The following is a 20,246-nucleotide window of genomic DNA, read 5'->3' on the forward strand; positions in this document are numbered from 1 at the left end:
TGAGTGCATACGTGAATAAATTAGATAAAATGGAGGTAAATGAATTGGGCATGCAATTGAAAAAGTTAGAAAAAGAACAAACTGAGAATCCCCAATTAAATACTAAATTAGAAATAATGAAAACCAAAGGAGAGATTAATAAAATTGAAATTAAGAAAACTATTGAATTAATAAATAAAACTAAGAGCTGGTTTTATGAAAAACCAATAAAATTGATAGACCCTTTGTCAATATGATAAAAAAAGAAAACCAAATTATGAGTATCAAAAATGAAAAGGTGAATCTACCTCCAATGAAGAGGAAACTAAAACAATAATTAGGAATTATTTTGCCAAATTATATGCACATAAATTTGATAGTCTTAGTGAAATGGATGAATATTTATTAAAATATAAGTTGCCCACATTAACTGAAGGGGAAGCAAATTACTTAAATAACCTCATCTCAGAAAAAAGAAATCGAACAAGCCATGAGCAAACTCCTTAGGAAAAAATCTCCAGGGCCAGATGGATTTACTAGACAATTCTATCTAACATTTAAAGAACAATTGATTCAATACTGTACAAATTATTTGGGAAAATTAGTGAAAAAGGAGTCCTACCAAGTTCTTTTTATGAAACAAATGTAGTACTGATACCTAAATCAGGAAGAGATAAAATAGAGGAAAAAAAATTATAGACCAATTTGCCTCATGAATATAGATGCAAAAATTTTAAATAAAATATTAGCAAAAGACTACAGCAACTTATCAAAAGAATAATACACTTCAAGCAGGTAGGATTTATTCCAGGAATGCAAGGATGGTTTAATATTAGGAAAATCATCAGTATAATTGGTCATGTCAACAATAAAACTAGCAGAACCCGCATGATTATCTCAATAGATGCAGAAAAGGCTTTTGACAAAATACAACATCCATTCCTATTAAAAACACTAGAAACTATAGGAATAAATGGAGTCATCCTTAAAATAATAGGTAGCATCTATTTAAAGCCCTCAGTGAGTATTATATATAATAGGGATAAGCTAGAAGCATTTCCAATAAGATCAGGGGTGAAACAAAGATGTCCACTATCACCCCTTTTATTCAATCTGGTACTAGAAATGTTAGCAGCAACAATTAGAGAAGAAAAAGAAATCAAAGGAATCAAATTAGGCAAAGAGACCAAGCTATGACTCTTTGCAGATGATATGATAATATACTTAGAGAATCCTAGAGAATCAAGTAAAAAACTATTTGAGACAATAAATAAATTTGGCAAAGCTGCAGGATATAAAATAAACCCACATGAATCCTCGGCATTCCTGTATATTTCTAAAAAAATCCAATAGCAAGAGATAGAGAAATCCCATTTAAAGTTACTATAGATGTTATAAAATATTTGGGGATCTACCTGCCAAAACAAACCTGGGACCTATATGAACACAACTACAAAACACTTTTGACACAAATAAAGTCAGATCTAACTAATTGGAAAAACATCAATTGCTCTTGGCTGGGTCCAGCTAATATAATAAAAATGACAATTTTACCTAAATTAAATTACATATTTAGTGCCATACCAATCAATTTACCAAAAAGCTACTTTATAGAGCTAGAAAAAAATAATAACAAAATTCATTTGGAAGAACAGAAGGTCCAGAATATCAAGCAAATTAATGAAAAGAAATGCCAGGTAAGGTGGCCTAGCCATACCATATTTTAATCTGTGTTATAAAGTAGCAGTCATCAAAACTACTTGGTACTGGCTAAGGAATAGAGTAATGGATCAATGGACTGGACTGGGTATATAAGACTCAGCAGTCAATGACTATAGTAATCTACTGTTTGATAAACCCAAAGACCCCAGTTTTTGGTGTAAAAACTCACTATTTGACAAAAAATGCTGGGAAAACTGGAAAATAGTATGACAGAAACTGGGCATAGACCATTATCTAACACTATATATCAAAATCAAGTCTAAATTAGTGCATGATCTAGGTATAAAGGCTGATACTGTTAGCAATCTGGGAAAGCAAGGAATAGTTAACTGTCAGATATATAGAGAGGGGAAGACTTTATGACCAAACAAGAATTAGAGAGCATTATAAAAAGCAAAATGGATAATTTTGATTACATTAAATTGAAAAGTTTCTGTACAAACAAAGCCAATGTAACCAAGATTAAGAGGGAAGTGGAAAATTGGGAAAGAATTTTTACAACCAATATCTCTGATAAAGGCTTCATTTCTAAAATATATGGAGAAGTGAGTCAAATATATAAGAATACAAGTCATTGCCCAATTGATAAATGGTCAAAGGATATGAACAGGCAGTTTACAGAGGAAGAAATTAAAGCTATCTATATGCATATGAAAAAATGCTCTAAATCACTATTGATTAGAGAAATGCAAATCAAAACAACTCTGAGGTAGCACATCTCACCAGTCAGATTGGCTAAGATGACAAAACAGGAAAATGAAAAATGTTGGAGAGGATGTGGAAAAATTGGAACACTAATACATTGCTGGTGGAGTTGTGAACTGATTCAACCGTTCTGGAGAGCAATCTGGAACTATGCCCAAAGGGCTAAAAATAACTTCATACCCTTTGACCCAGCAATATCATTTCTAGGGTTGTATCCCAAAGAGATCAGAGAAGTGGGAGAAAGACCCATATGTACAAAAATATTTATAGCAGCTCTTTTTGTGGTAGCAAAGAATTGGAAATTAAGAGGATGCCCATTAATTGGGGAATGACTAAACCAGTTGTGGTATATGAATGTAATGGAATACTATTGTGCTATAAGAAATGAGGAGCAGATGGACTTCATATTTACCTAGAGAGGCCTATACTAACTAATGCTGAGTGAGAAAAGCAGAACCAGGAGAAATCTGTACACAATTACAGACACAACATATGTGTGACGACCAACTTTGATAGACTGCACTCTTCTCAGCAATTCAGCATTATAAGACAACTCCAAAAGACTCATGATAGAGAGAGATATCTACATTCACAGAAAGAACTAGAAAGAACAGAGATTGCAGACTGAAGCAAACCACCTGCTCACTTTCTTTTTCTTGTTTGGCTTTGTTTCCTCTTTCCCACTGTTCATTCCATCGGTTACAATCCTTTTTTAACCTTACTAATGTCTAATGTGAAAGTATTTGCAGATCCTATACTTGATTGCATGCCACCATGGCGGGGAGCGGGGGAGGAGAGGGCAGGGGAGAATATTTGAAATGCAAGGGATTGTGGAACTGAATCTTGTAAACTAAAAGTAAACAAATAAATTCAGAAAGACAAAAAAAATGATTTACAAAGCATTTTATAAACATTTTCTCAATATAGCCTCACAATATCCCCAGAAGTAGGAACTACCATTATCTCCATTTTACAGATGAAGAAACTGAGGCACAGAAATGTTAAGTGACTTACCCAATGTCACCTATATAATAAGAGTCTGAGGTTAGATTTGAACTCTTATATTCCTGATTCCAGGTCCAAAAACTCTATGTACTTTACTACCTATTTGGATAAATGTAAGGTATACTGTCCTTATAAAGACACTTTTAATAAGGAACAGTTAATGGTGAGCATTTTTTCAGGGCATAAAAAGGTGTGTATGTGTGTGTGTGTGCATTTTTGTAGAAGAAAGGTTTAACATTGTCAAATGATGTAGGATGTCATCAAAATTATGCAGTACATTTTGTACATCTACAAGATGAGTAGAAAAAGAACTTTGTTTTAATATAAATTGCTAAAATATGTATATGAAGTAATACAGCTTTCAAATGAGATTTTGGACAGTTTTCAAGAGAAGATGGTTTCTTGGTGGTGTAGATTTTATAAAATGGATCTCAAAAAAAAAAAAGAAAATGGATCTCTTTGTCAACATGGTAGAGTCATGCCTTGTCTGTGTTGGAAGAGTCTAATGTTAAAAAGAGACAAAAGGATTTTTTAAAATTATTCTTTTAAAAGAAATGTGACTGTAAAGAGACATAGTTTAAAGGGCACTAAAGAGAGGGGGAAATTATTTGCAGATTTTAGAACTAAGGTATGATGGATAGCTCCAATAATTATACATGTACATATATAATTATGTATTATATAATATATGAGAGAGAGAGAGTCAGAAGCAGAGAGAGAGAGAGAGAGAGAGAGAGAGAGACAGAGACAGAGACAGGGAGACAGAAGGGAGGGAGAGAATGAGTCTGTCAGGAGGTTCTCCTTCAAGCTACTGAACAGACTGAAGCAAGAGAGGAAGAGGAACCTGAAAAAGTTGAAGACATAGAAGGGAGAAAGAAAAACTATGACTTTGAAATGAGCTGTTAGAAGCAGTCAGTTGAGAGAAGGCTTCAGTTTAATGATTCCTGGTTGGTCAGAGAGAGAACTGACTTCACTGGCTAAGAGCTCCAGTAACTGTTATTGTCCATAAGCACCACCTAGAGTTAGAGAAAGACATCACTTTTCTTAAGCACTTGCTCTTTCATCCTACCTCTGGCTTGGTAAGGAAAGGTAGGGGAGGCACTGCATCTGCTATATCCCAAAGAGCTGGCTTAGGGTAAAACCAGAACTGTGTTGCTGTGAGCTCCTTTCTTATTAGACAGTAGAATCTGATGGGTAACCTAGAGAGCTTTAGTTTGATGAGCATTAAAGTTCTTTTAGCTTAAATAGAACTGCAATTCTACATTAAAGGCAGCTAGGAAGCACAGTATGTAGTGAATGCCAGCCCTGGAGTTGGGAGAACCTGACTTCAAATCCACTCTCAAGACACTTACTAGCTGTGTGACCCTGGGCACTTAACCCTGTTTGCCTCAGCTTCTCCTTCTGTAAAAAATGATCTGGAGAAGGGAACTACTCCAGTACCATTGCCATGAAAACCCCAAATGGGGTCCTGAAGAATAAATATTAGTCAATCAATTAAACAACAAATTCTATTATTAAACCCTAATGCCCTTTTAAGGGTAATGGTTAATTGAAAGAGTTTCTAAAGGCTATGTTTGAGCATCAAGAGGATTTCCTTTTCAGAATGATGTTGTTAAATGCATAAAATAAAACATATAGGATTATAAAAATGCATAAAATAAAATGTGTCAGATTATAAAATACATAGGGTTACTTTTTTTAAAAAAACAATTATTTTGAAATGCAGTTTTCAAAGGATATTTTAGAAAAAATATCCATGGACCCCAGGTTAAGAATCCCTGATGTGGATACACATGGTAGAACAGAGAAAGAAGTAGAAAGAACTACGAAGGCAGAAGAGCCCTGAGTTTTCAATCCAGGTTCTAAGGATCACTAGCTGTGTAAAACCTTTTAATCTGTTTGAGCCTTAGTTTCCTTGTCTGTAAAAACTGGGAAAATATGGACACGAATTACCTGAATGCATTAGGGTTATTGTGGGGAAAGAGCTTTGTATCTTTTAAAAATACTCATTGAGTTATTGGCCTTTCCTAAACTCTGAGTTCCTTTAGAGCTAAGGTATGATGTCGGGCTTTCCCACACCTCCTCAAATTGCCTTCAATTTACTTCTCTATTTTCATGTTGTATCCCCCAGGAAAAAGTGATCTTTTTCGTGTGTTATTTTTGTGTCTCCAGCACCCAACATGAAACAACAGGCAACTTGAATATAGTAGTCACTTAATAAATGCTTGTTAAATAAACAGCACTGTGTCCCCATCTTTCCACAACCTCCTTTAACTCCAGCTCTTTCCCTCACTTAGTTATTTCCAGTCTAACCTGTTTGTTTGTTTGTCCATATTTGTTTGCTTATTTCCTCCCCAATTCAATTGTGAGCTCCCTGAGGGTGGGGCCTGGTTTGGGTTTTTTTTTTTTTTGCCTCTTTCTATATCTCCAGGGTTTTGTAAGTGTTTAATAAATATTTGATAACTGATTGACTGATCTTTGTCTTTCAATCAACAAGCTGTTGCCCATATAGTACAGCATTGTACTAGGGGCTGGGGATTCAAAGTATAATGAAATAGTTCTCAAGAAGCTCACATTCAATTCAAAGACATGACATGCTGCTAAGTCTGTGACAAAAGAAAAAAAATGGAGGATGTTACTGGAAGAGTCACTTACCTTACATAAGACAGTGCTTTGCTCCAGGGGGCTGAACGTTAGAGAGCGCTAACACCACTTGGACTCCTTCAGTAGGTACCAACAATTGGGCTTAGCATCATGCAAGCCTATCAGTTCATAGATTCAGAGCCAGCCGGGACCATAGAGATCATCTATTTTAGCTTCTTCATTTAACAGATGAGGAAATTGAGGCTCAGAAAAGTCAAATTACTTTCCCAAAGCCTTATGGGTAGCAAGTTGTAGATAACCATGGTGATCACTGCAACAGGAACCCTGTCTTTCCCCATGAAACCTTTTGTCTCTCCCTTTCCCTTATTCAACTGAGTTTTTCTTTTAAAATGGATTTGAGAAAATCCATGCTATTTGTCTTGGGCATATTTTATGGTATTTTCCAGAACAGCTAGTTATGGCTCTAGGACAAATTTTTTTTTTCAATTTGTCACCTATTAGTAACAATCCCTAAAAAACTTCAAAATGATGGCTGAGAGTTTGTTTCAAGAATAGTAAAGAAGCAGCTCTCCCCACATTCCCATCCTTGCCCCTACCCTCACCCCTTCAACCCGGGGATTCTGGTGGGGGTTTGGGGGAGAGGAGAAAAGGCTGTGGAAAGAGTGGGGGGTCTTAGGAAAGGGAGAGGTAACTAGGGAAGGGGGCATCCAATGGATCTGGGACCCCTGGGCTCCATCAGGAAGAAGCAGGAAGGAACCCTGGCAATCACTAAAGACGTGATGGGTCTGGCCAACCACCAGATTCACCTGCACCCTTGCAGCATGGTCTGGACCTGTCCTGCTGTGCCCCTAAAAAAGTCCACCCTCAGCCCCTGAAGTCCCTCAGGGATTGCTTATGGAGCCAGCATTTTCCTTATTGTCTCTTGTCTTCCTGGGAGAGCTTTATGTAGCAGTTTTGATATAGTGTCATATATTAATTTTGTGAATCACAGAGAGCCATATAAAAGAGGAAGAAACAAAATTCAGCTAAATAAACGATAAAAAAATATGATATATACATTATTCTACATTCAGGGTCCCTCTTTCACTTTTACAAAGGAATTGGGAGAGGTCCCTTCTCATATCTTTCCTGTTCTGAAAAACTTTAGTATGGCTGTTCAGGAAACATTGATGAAAATTTCAAAGCATACTTCTCCCCATAGTATTCCCATAATGAAGCCTATTTGCTGGGAAATGCATGTAGATGCCAGTGGTTTTAGATCCATAATCAATGGATAAAGTGGGGAAGATGTGGGACAACTTCAAATACAGGTATCAGGATCTTTTTAACCATGAAAGAGGAAACAAAGATGAAAATATACATGTGAACTCCTATAGATGTTTTATCTGTCAAAGAAAGGAATGTGAGCCTAGAGGATTTGGCTTCTCAGCAACAAAGCAGTCCCTTAAGAGAAAATGTTGTTTTACAACTTGAATTAAGCCCTTCAAAGAATTCTTCATGAAGAAACCAAAATTGTGTCACTGGAATCCCTCAGATTGCAGAAACATGCATTGAGAAGGAAATTCTTGTGTCATGCATTGAGAAGGGAATGATCTCGTGCTGCACCACCATTGGAACAAGAATCCCACAAAGAGACTCCAACCTATGACCTGCTCCTTAGAGTGGTAAGAAGAAACATGCTGCTTCTACAGACACAAAGTTCATTAGATACTGAGGAAAGGTTTGGTAGTCCCTAGAGGGGTCTGCAGAGAAGAGAGAGCCCATGTGGTGTGGGCACATGGAAAATGTCTCTAGCAGGCCAATGGGAAGTCGATCTCTGAGGCTGACGTTGCAGGATGCTGTTGTTATACTTTTCCATGAGAGCTTATAACAAATAAGCGAAATTCCTCTTTTCAAATGAAAAATATACCTTTCTGAATTAATACTTGAAAAATGTCCTTTTGTTGCTGGATCAGATCTAGCCCAGAAGAGGCATTTGATTAAGCAGCACAGGGTTCCTGCGAACTCACATTCAATCTTCTTTGATATTTGTTCCATCTTCATTTCTACTGAAAATGAAGAAGAACGGCTTCTGGAGAGAAGACGGTTTAGTGTTGAAGAAGGTGTGGATCTCTTCCCAATGCACAAATAATTGCACAGGTTAATCATGTCAGCCTCGGGAATGACTGACATGACTGGAGAAAATGCTGCCACTCCTCAGGGGAGCTGTGACCCGGCAGAGGATGCTGCCACCCTGACCACCAGGGAGCATGGAAAGTTCACACACAGATAGACTACAGTCATTGCCACATGAGTGATCCAGCTCAGATCATGGGAATCCCTGCTACAGGAGAGGGATGGACCCTTACCAAACAGAGGCCCTCCTCCAAGGGAAGCTCCAAGGCATCTTTACGCTCAGGGATTCTGCACAAGAGGACTGCCTCTTCTCTGGGACCTTCAGTCATTATTCACCATTCCCTGCATGTGCATAGAGCAGCAAAATCAGAATTTTAGCTTTGATGCCCATGATCCATGTGTGTTTCACTCCTCCCCTGTAACCGGGCTTCTAGAACATTATAAAGATTGAAGTTCTTGCATATTTTTTGAACCACCATTTACTGTATCACTAAATAGGAATTTTCCTATCAGCCTACAATTAGACCTGCCATACAGTAATCTATCTATAGGTGCACTACATAAGATGATACTGATGGTTTCCCTTTACCATCAATGTTATAAAACTTTTCAAAGGAGTATCACCTATAAACAAAAAAGTTTGAGTGTGCTGGTTAGAGCAAGAACAAAGGCAAAGTAAATGCCATTCAGTGCCCCCAAAAGACTTTTATTTATACCAATAGCAAGGACATGTACCAGTAGTAGGCTTTTTGTAATATGGTACTTAATTTTAGTCTTAGTATCTGTCAGATGCTTTCTGCTGTTACTTATACAAATAACTGTAGTGCCTATTGAAATAATTCGAAGAGGTCAAAGCTGCCCATATTGAATAAGGCCTACCCATACACAAACACACATTTGCTGATTTTTCTAAATGTTCAGTTTTTAATAATTGCAGTAATAGGATGAAGAAATTTGGGTGCATTTGCTATGATATTCTATTTCCTACTGGAGAACAAATGATTAATGTTGGGTGAGCATTTCAACAGTGAAACTAATATTTGAAACGAGTATTTTTTTCTATAATCTTATAAAAGTTGTAACATTTGTAGTTCCTCTAAATCAAGGTGCCAAATTCCAAGAAGTCAGATGGCTTATCGTGCCTGCTGCCTTTTAGAAAACGAAAAGCTCAGGCCACAAGGGCCCTGTGCAGTCTACTTTACAGTGTTGTTATTGTTTGCAATATCCCTTTCTCTTTTACAAAGAATCCCAATCCCACTTTTGCTAAAGAATAGATCTCAAAACTTTAGATTCAAATTTTACTTGAAGACTGTAAGTAGGAGAGAGAACATTGTTGGCTGGTGTTTTATTTGGAATAGCTGCTGACCACTTAGTGCAGCATGTGAATTTTTAAATACTGATGGACAATCTAAACTTTGGTTCATGGAGACTGGATCATTTCTCATGTCTATAATCAGCTTTTGAACCATGAAAAATGAGAAGGAAAGTGTATGGAAGCAATCCAGGTTGCGTGGTTTGTCCTTCATTCTCGAATAGGACCATGACATCAGGAAGATGATGCCATGACTTGCAAGTGAACTGGATTTTAGTGAGGCAGGGCTGTGCAAAGTCATCAGCTTCACTTTCTCCTCCAGAGCCATCTGGGTCCAGTAGAAAGATATAGATCAGGATGACTGGAGATGCCCCAGGATATAGTGGAAGACCTTGGCCTTTTTAAGCTAAAGTCTTTTCCGAGTTCTCACTTTGAGTGAGACAATACCCATTCAGTTATCAGGGTTCTTTAAGAATGATCCAAGTGCAGCAGCTAGGTGGTGCAGTGAAGAGAGCACCACCCCTGGAGTCAGGAGGCCCTGAGTCAAAATGGCCTCAGACACTTAATACTTATTAGCCACGTGACCTTGGGCAAGTCACTTAACCCCAATTGTCCTGCATTTCCCCACCTCCAAAAAGGAAAAAATAAATTATCCAAGCGATGGATGAAAGAAAAAAAAAAAAGAATCAAACTAGAGGGGACAATCCTCAGGGTTTTACTAGTTAGTTAATAACTAGAGAGGTTACTGAAGGTGAGCTGCATTTAAATGTTTGAAATGACAATATTTATGTCTTTTGTGGTTGTAGCAGCAAGCACCCCAGCATCCCCAGGGTTGATGCCACCACAGGTTCTTAGATCTGCTTTGTTAAAGGAAAGCAACTCAAAATGGGTTAACAAGCTTACTTTAATCAGTCAAACATATATCGTTTACTCGTTCAGGGGAAAAAGGTCAGCACCCTGAACTTCAAAGTATACAGGCAGAATTAACAAGACAGAAACAGATCAAGTAGACAGCTTTCCAAACTGTCCAACCATTACATCCATACCAAATCAACATCTGGGTTTCAACATCTGGGTTTTTCAAAGCTGGGGGGCTCTGGACAACGGCTTCCCAGAATCCAGATCAAATCACAGAACACTTCTCAAAGTGAGCCCCAAAACAAAGCTACACATCAGGGCTTATATAGTCTTCTCCTGGCTCAGAGAATGTAACAACCTTATTGACTCACTGGCCAATCAAGAAGTATCTACTGAAAAAACAAGCCTCCCACCCTAGGCTCCAGGTGCACTTTAGCCTAGGGGCAGGGAAGATCTTAAAAATTTACATTCCCATTACAGTGGTAAATATGAGTCACTGATTATAATTTGAAGCATTCCAATAAGCTAATTTTTAATGTAAAATCTGAAAGCTAAATTACAGAAGTACAAGGTACACCTATACAACCATCATATCTTGTAAATAACTACACTAGCACCTTTTTGTCACTTAGAAGAGTATATAATACTACTTGAGTGAGGCATTCTGGAAGTAATATCTAATTCTAGTGTTCATTTCTTAGCATTGAACCAAATGAACGGTTCTGTCCTAGACATTTAGCACTAAAAGGTTGACTCTCCACATTTGTGGTTTTTGTTAATGTGCTCTGAACCAATGGTGAGAGTCCCTTGGTTTCTTTGCCTACTGTCACAAAATGTTATTTTATGCCCCTCTGGAAATTGCCAAGGCTACAAATAGAAGAAAGGTTATATTTGTATACAAAACTAACCCTTTTATTGTGGATGTATGTTTTTGCTTGCTGTGCATTATGACTGCTTCTCTGTGCTAATAAAGTATGTTTGGTGTTCTCTTTGTATATCTATTTTATATATTTGCAAAAATTAATCTTGTAGCAAATTGAATTGCTTGGGGTTTTTAATGAGATTTACCTGCTAACTACTATAGCTAGTACAGAAATAATGTGCAGCTAATATTGGATTATGAGAGGAAAGTAATTCTCTGACTTTAATGTCACACATCTTTTTCAACCAACCATGATCACATATGAGGTTGAATGATGTCTATAGTTTCTGTAGAAACTTTCTATAGGACTGTGCAGTTGAGTTTTTACAAGATAAATGATTAACAGAAAATTTTGGCTAAACCTATTATTATTAATTCTTTTGTGGATTACAGGTAAAAGGCTGAAACTATCAATGTTACGTCTTTTTTTTGGAAAATGAATATCAATATTTCCACATTGCTTCAGAAATGGTGGTAAAATGAAGTTTTGCTATGAATTAATAATAATAAGGCAGCATCATTTATTGGTTTGGGGACCATTTTAATTGATACTAAATGCCCAAAACATAGAACTTTTACCAAAGACTCATGAAGGGACTTTTGTAACACCTACTACATGTAATAGTGGTCCCTAAATGATATATACCAAAGTGTTTGAGAATTTCATCCAAACCTACTTTAAAAGCATTATGTAATATTAAGTTGTTACAGCATAATTATATCGCCTTATTGTTGGGTCCATTTTCTTGAGCTTGTCATGTACCTGAAAAATGAGTTAAACATCTTTTGTAAGTCCATAATAATAATAATTGAAAGGACTATATGCAAGTAAGATCATTATTATAAAGGGGTAACTTGAAACTCCAAGAAATCATTTAACATATGTTTTTATATTCTTATAGCCAACTGATATTCTAGTTGTGTTGTTTTGTAGTAGTTCTCAATGGTTTTAAGTGTTAAAGAATTTCATATCTTAAATGAAAATTTTAAAAAATGTAAATATTTGAGTTTATACAAGCATGCATGTATGCTATTGTTACCTATGTTTAAGTTTTTATGTATAGCTATTAATGTGCAACTTTTTGTTTAAAAAATTATCCTAAAGTCAAAACAGAGAAAGAAAATAATAGACAAATTTCCTTAATGAATATAGATGCAAAAATTTTTAATATTAAAAAATTAGAGAAAATTAACATAAGAATAATAGACATAGGATTTATATTATATATATATATATATACATATATATATAATAATCAGACAGGTTTTATACCAGGAATGCATGACTGATTCAATATTAGGAAAACTATCAGCATAACTGATCATATAAACAACAAAGATAACAGAAACCATATGATTATCTTAATAGATGCAGAAAAAGTTTTTGACCAAATACAATATCCATTCCTATTAAAAAACACCAGAGATCATAGGAATAAATGGAGTCTTCCTTAAAATGATAATTAGCATCTACCTAAAACCACCAGCAAGCATTATATGTAATGGAGATAAGTTAGAAGCATTTCTGATAAGTTCAGGGATTAAATAAGGATGTCCATTATTACCACTGTTATTCAATATGGTACTAGAAATGTTAGCAGTAGTGATGAGAAGAAAAAGTAATTGAAGGAGTTAGAATAGGCAAAGAAAAGACCAAGCTATCATTCTTTGCAGATGATATGATGATATACTTAGAGAATCAAGTTAAAAACTGCTTGAAACAATAAACAGCTTTAGCAAAATTGCAGGATACAAAATAAACCCACATAAATCATTGACATTTCTATATATTGCTAACAAAGCTCAGTAGCAAGAGATAGAAAGAGAAATTCCATTTAAAGTTACTGTAAGGGTGACTAGGTAGCCTAGTGAATAGAGCACCAGCCCTGGAATAAGGAGGACCTGAGTTCAAATTTGGCCTCAGACACATTGCAAAATTAGCCATGTGACCTTGGGCAAGTCTCTTAACCCTGACTGCCCTGCCTTCCTCCTTCCAAAATAAAACAAAAAAGGTCACTGTAGACATTATAAAATATCTGGGAGTCTGCCAACCAAAACAAACCCAGGAATTATATAAGCATTTTTACAAAACTTCACACAAATAAAGTCAGATATAAATAACTGGAAAAACATCAGTTGTTCTTGGGTAGGCTGAGTAAATATAATAAAAATGACAATTCTACCTAAATTAATTTATTTATTCAGGGCCATACCAATCAAACTACCAAAAAATTATTTTATAGAGCTAGAAAAAAATAGCAACAAAATTCATCTGAAAGAACAAAAGGTCCAGAATATCGAGGGAATTAATCAAAATAAATCCTAGGGAAGGTGGCCTACTCACACCAGATATTACATTATATTATAAAGCAGCAATAATCAAAACTACTTGGTACTGGCTAAGAAATAGTGTGATGAATCAGTGAAATATGTTAGGCACACAAGACACAGTAGTCAATGACTATAGTAATCTACTATTTGATAAACCCAAAGACCCCAATTTCTGGGATAAGAATTCACTATTTGACAAAAACTGCTGGGAAAACTAGAAAATAGTATGTCAAAAACTAGGCACAGACCAATATCTTATACTGTGTACGCAAATAAAGTCAAAATGGGTACATGATTTAGATTAAAGGCTGATACTATAAGCAAACTGGGAGAGCAAAGAATAGCTTACCTGTCAGATTTATTGTGATAGTAATGGCAATTAAAGATTCCCCTGTATTGGCTTGGTTTTCAAACTGATTGTGTTAAAACCCAGAGCTTGTTAATCCCACCTGTGGGATGGACTTGTTGATGTGAAAAGAAAGTCCTGAACTGGGAGGAGCTGGTGACATAGATTTGGAGAGACAAGTGAGAGGCAGAAGAAACTTTTTTTTTGGAAGCAGCACCTCGTGGAGAGAGAGAGACTAAGAGAATTGCTGGTGGCCACTTTGAATTGTCCTGGACTTTTGAGACCTGCCCCCTGAGCTGCCAAGGACTGAGGAGACATGGCTGTTTTGCTGGTACTTTGTCTGTCTGTTTTGATGTTATTTTGCCAGATTTGTCCACTGGTGAAAGACAGTCCTTTTGTTGAAGAAGTCCTGGAACCTGGCTGTTCACTAAGAAGCCCTGAGACTGTCCTGCACACAGAGAGTGAATACTGTCCACTGGTGAAGGACAGTGCTGTTGTTGCAGGGGTCTGGAGACTGTCCTGCAGACAGAATGAATACTGTCCACTGGTGAAGGACAGTGCTGTTGTTGCAGGGGTCTGGGAGCCTTTCTGTTGGTTCAGAAGCCCTGAAGAAGGATTTTCTTGTTGTATGTTTACAGAAATCCTGGGAGAGGGCTTTGCTAATGTGTTCAGGGGTTCTAGGACTGTTCTACAGACAGAGGATGAATTCATGAAGGACTGGCAATGTATCTTATGGCCTTGCTAAGCCTTGTCTCCCCAGGAACTAAGATTGCTGAGAACTTGCCTTGTGTCAAGATGAAGAAAAGACCTCCATTTGGGTATTAAGTGCTGTGTTTAAACTTGATGTAACTCTGGGGTAGATTCAATTGTGATCCAGGGGTGGGGAACTTTTGACCTTATGTTTGGAAACTAATCTCCATTTGAGAAGAGGGACTTTGTGGTAGATTAAATTAAGGTATAGCCTAGGGGTGGAGAAGTATTTAGAACAGAGACTTTGTAATTGATTGAATGATTGGAAGGTCCTGGGGTGGGGTAGTCCTTGGAGATTATTTAATCACATTTAGTAAATGCTGTATTTGGAATGATGTCATGTTTTGATCTTCTCTGTTCTTGGTTGGTCACTGAATAAAATGGAGAGCACCTATGCTGGTATTTTGAACCTTGGGAATTTGCCTTTCCTTGGCAATTACATTACATTTATGGAGAATGGAAGAATTTATGACCAAACAAGAGATAGAGTATATTATGAAAAGCAAAATGGATAATTTTGATCACATTAAATTGAAAAGTTTTTGCACAAAGTCAATGCAACCAAGATTAGGAGGGAAGGAGAAAATTGGGAAAGAATTTTTATAACCAGTGTCTCTGGTAAAGGCTTCATTTCTAAAATATATAGAGCAGTGAGTCAAAAATTTATAAGAATACAAGTCATTCACCAATTGATAAATGGCCAAAGAATATGAACAAGCAGTTTTCAGATGAAGAAATTAAAGCTATCTGTAATCACATGAAAAAATGCTCCGAAACTATTGATTAGAGAAATGCAAATCAAAACAACTCTTAGTTACCACATCATACCTATCAGATTGACTAACATGACAAAACAGGAAAATGATAAATGTTGGAGAAGATATGGGAAGATCGGGACACTGATGCATTGTTGGTGGAGTTGTGAACTGATCCAACCATTCTGAAGTGCAATTTGGAACTATGCCCAAAGGCATTTTGAAACTATGCCCTTTTGTCCCAGTAATACCACTTCTAGGGCTGTGTCCCAAAGAGATCATTCAACTAGGAAAAGATCTCACATGTACAAAACTATTTATAGCAGTTCTTTTGTAGTGGCTGAGAATTAGAAATTGAGGGGATACCCATCATTTAGAGAATGGCTGAACAAGTTGTGGCATATGAATATAATGGAATACTACTGTGCTATGAGAAATGATGAGCAGGCAGATTTCAGAAAAACCTGGAAAGACTTGTTTGAACTGATGCCAAGTGAAATGAGTAGAAACAAGAGAACATTGTACACAGTAATAGCCAAACTGTGAGATGACTAACTTTGATAGACTTGTGTAATGAGAATGGGAATTTGAAGATTTTCCCTGTCCCTTAATAGACCTGGGGGGGGGGGAGGTGGAGTTTGAAGCTTCCCTGCTGTGAAGATAATCTCCGCCCCCTGATAGGCTGAATGTAGTCACATGGAGCCTATGGTGGGAGGAGCCTGATAAGGAGAAGCAGAGCCCACAGAGAAGCTGACAGAGAGTTAGCCTGACAGTTGGAGACAGTAGGGGACAGAAGAGCTTAAGCAAGGAAGAGTTTCCTGAGTAAATATTGATATCATATTAGTTTGTGGGAAGGCTAAAGGATGCTGTGGCTCTCAGCATTATTATGGCTTCCTAACATCTTTGGTACTATGATGGAATCGACTTACTGGTTTTGGGATTCGGTTTTCTGGTGCTTAAATAAATCCTTCAACTTTATCCTCTATCTGGAGAGTTTGATATATTTTGAGATCAAACATCATGCAATAGTTATAGTCACGGTCTCTATCGTGATCATGGGTGCTATAAATATTGCATTGGCGCTACAACTTGGCCCTTCTCAGAAAGCAAGGATCTAAGACAACTCCAAAAGATTCATGATGAAAAATGCCATCCACATCCAGAAAAGAAATATGGAATCTGAATGCAGATTGAAGCAAACTATTTGCTCTATCTCATTTTGTTATTGTTTTTTTTTCTTTCTCATGGTCTTCCCACTCATTCTAATTCTTCTTTGAAACATGACTAATGTGAAAATATGTTTAATAAGAATGTATATGTAGAGACTTTGTCAGATTGCATGCTCTCTTGGGGAGGGAGGAAAGTAGAAAAAATTTAAAACTCAAAAGCTTATAGAAGTGAATGTTGAAAACTAAAATTAAATAAATTAATTAAAAAATTATCCTAAATATTAGTTGCTTATATTACATTAAAGAAAAGAAAGAAGGAAAAAGTCATCACCAGCATGAAAATTAAAGAAAAAAAGAATAGAAGAGGAGATAAATTTTGAAATTGTGCTCAGTCACCCTTAGGTCTTCTACAGAGAGGATCTCCCAATGAAATTGAAGGCTTTGTATAAAACTCTAAGCATCTTCCATGGGGGTTAGTGAAATACTCAAGTTTTCTATCTGATCTTTTTCTTGATAAATGTCCCTTACCCACTTCCTATATATAGGTCAAACTTTCAACTTTCTGCTTCACATCTGATTCTACCATGTGCCTCTCCATTCCCTTTTATGTCACTAGCAACTTTGTTCAGAGATTCTGATATTCCAAGATTTGAACCTCTATGGCACCATCAGGACCAGAGATATAGAGCCAAATGGGACATTAAGATGTCATTTAGAACAATCCCTTCATTTTATTGATGAGGAAAATGAGGCCCAGCCAGTAGGTATCAGAAGGACAGCTCTCTCTCCAGTAAAGATGCTGGCCCTCTTACAGTCTTTAAGGCACCACAGTGTTAGTACTAACAGACTCTTGATCACATCGACATAGTTTACAAACAGTAGAGAGTGAAAGCTCCAGTGGGGGTGGGAGAGGAAAAGACAGACTGTGTGAAGGACTAATTGGAAAAAGGTGACAGTCCTGATAAATACTTGACAAGTTGGGAGCTTAACAACTGCCCCAGGGGAGGAATTATGCTAAACAGTAATACCAGGTGTTCAAGTCTTATGAATTTCATGACTTATGTTGTATATTGTATATGTCATTTTTTAGGTTTTTCTGCTCTCATTGTTGAGAGTGCCCCATGACCAATAGTGGCACAGAGAGCACACAGCCCCTGCACTAATGGACTTCTGACTTAGTGTTGGTTCATGCATAGGGATAACCAATCATCTGGGCTCAGGAACAAGTCCAGGTGGCAGTAAGGAGGGAGGAGGGTGGGTAGGAATAAACAGTTGCCACAGAGAAATGAGAAACTACACTGACTCTCAAATTAGAGAAGCTGGCTCTGATACTTAATACTTATAGGACCTCAATAAGTCATTTGACTTTCTTATCCTTCAGTTTCTCTTTTTATAGTTTTGGTCTTTTTAATTTTTTTTAATGATATTTTATTTCTCCCAATTGCATGTAAAAATAATTTTTAACATTCATTTTAAAAAGTTGAGTTCCAAATTCTCTCTCTCCCTGCCTTTTCCTCTTCCTGAGATGGTAAACAATGTCATATAGGTTATTCATGTGCAATTTACTTTATTTTCCTCATCTGTAAAAAGAAATGGTCCAACTAGATGACCTGTGAGGTCCCTTCCTGCTATAAACGTCTGTGCCTATGATACTACCTTAACTACTCACTAGCCAGTTTAGGGTGTAAGGCAAAGCCCTTTAAAGGATTGGTCAGTGCTGAGGGAAAGGGTTGAAAAGGCTCCTCCAGGGTGTGCGCACATACTCTATGCACACTTGTGGTCAGTGGGGGAAAGCAGTTAGGGCAGAGGGGAACTACTTTCGGACTTAAAGTCAGAAAGCCTAGGTCAGAGTCAGAGCTTCACTCATCATTTCCTAGCTGTGGCACCGTAAGTCATTTAACTCTGAATGTCATTTTCCTTCTGCGCAAAACAGGAATGATGATGGTACTCCTACTACTTATCTCAAATTGCTGCTGAAGCTTCAAATCTAATAATGAAACTGCTTTTCAAATTAGGTCCCCAAAATCCATAGAGAACTAAGCACTGGATTTGTGGTTTCACTGGTATAGGAAAATCCCAGAGGAGGAAATTCCATCCACTAATAAAGGTTATCCTCTATAGCCATGGGGCACAAAAACTTTAAGGACCATATTAAAGGTCATACAGCTGGTACCTGTCCGAGATAGGTCTTTCTGGCTTTGAGGTTAGCTGTCCTCGGAAAGAGTGCAGGTGGGGCCTGGAACCAGGAGGACTTGGGGTCACAAAGAATCAGACATGACTAAACAACAACAAATCCATCCACTATGTTAAGTTGCCACTCAAAACAGTGAATATATTTTATAAATTCATACTTTTATTATTATTATTATTACCTACTTCTTCAACCTGACCACCAAAACATACAATCATACATATGTACATAGGTACATATATACATACAGTTTTTGAGTCTTTGACCCGGATTACAACCTGGCTGTTCTAGATTCTTTCATCTTATGCACCTGAGAACTCTGGAACCTCCAGCCTTGCCTCCTTATCTTCTTCTTTGCCCCTCTTCTGGCCTTTGACAGAATTAAGTTGTCTGATTGATATATATTTTTTAATTATCTAAGGATAATCTTGATTAGAGCCCTCCCCTTGTGGCCTAGAGGGTCCCTGATCTCAGCTGGTAATCTTGGGTAAAAAGCATTACCTTCCTTGCTATTCTGTCACCTCAAAAAAGCTATAACTTTTGTCTCCAGGTCCCCAGCCCCATCTATGTTCCTTGCAGCTCTAAGAGTGAAAGCAACTGCCATTGCAAAATAAAGCAAAGCCGAGGGGTGAAGATTGACTGAAAGACAACACAGACAACCAGGCATCCTGAATTGCCTGCAGGTTGGAACCTGGGCCTGCCTGGCTGCTGCCTGCATCTCCCTTCAGGCCATGCAGCTGGCTTCCAGGAGCTGATCTCAGCTTGAAGAGCCAGGTGCAAGATGGGAAAATGAGACCCGTTAGAGCTGGGAGGAAGCTACTGATATGGAATGAGATATTATAGGTACCAGAAATAGAGTATTTATTCTCTCAACTCTCCTTTAAAACTAGGAGGGTACTAACCATCTGCCCTCCCGGCCCCAGGACAAGAAAAACAACTTCCTAGATCCAGGATAGTCTTCTTGCCTCCTATCAGACTTTTTGTCTGGGAAGAACCCATCTACATGTTGGCAAATAGGCTATTTCTGGTATGGTATGACTTAAAGGATTCTAGAGAGTTCCACTTACCTTTCTGCCACCAAGGGCTTTCCTTCATGGACTTCAAAAGTATCTCAGGTTTCTACCAAGGTTTATATTAAGTACTATCTGCCCAAAATTTTCAATGAAGAATAAACATGTTACCTAGAAGAGTAACACATTAACTATTAACTTTCAAAAATATTTTCTTTTTTAGATAAATTCCCTCACCTAGCATAGAGCACTAAAATACTGGAGAGAAAGAGAGAGGGAAGGGAAGGGAGAAAGGGAGGGAGGGAGAAAGAGAGAGAGAGAGAGAGAGAGAGAGAGAGAGAGAGAGAGAGAGAGAGAGAGAGAGAGAGAGAGAGAGAGAGAGAGAGAGAGAGAGAGAGAGAGAGAGAGAGAGAGAGAGAGAGAGAGACAGAGAGAGAGAGAGAGAGAGAGACAGAGAGAGACAGAGAGAGAG

At 37.4% G+C, this 20,246-nt stretch overlaps 1 pseudogene; it reads left to right on the plus strand.

The window, feature by feature from the left end:
* The first annotated feature begins 7,284 nt into the window (after positions 1–7,284).
* On the plus strand, positions 7,285–8,146 carry LOC138148988 (suppressor of cytokine signaling 5-like; annotated as a pseudogene).
* Positions 8,147–20,246: the final 12,100 nt, after the last annotated feature.

This window comes from Petaurus breviceps, unplaced genomic scaffold, assembly GCF_028583685.1.
Source record: "Petaurus breviceps papuanus isolate PSGF00001 unplaced genomic scaffold, PetGlider_PUasm1.0 90845, whole genome shotgun sequence".
NCBI classification, from domain to species: Eukaryota; Metazoa; Chordata; class Mammalia; order Diprotodontia; family Petauridae; genus Petaurus; species Petaurus breviceps.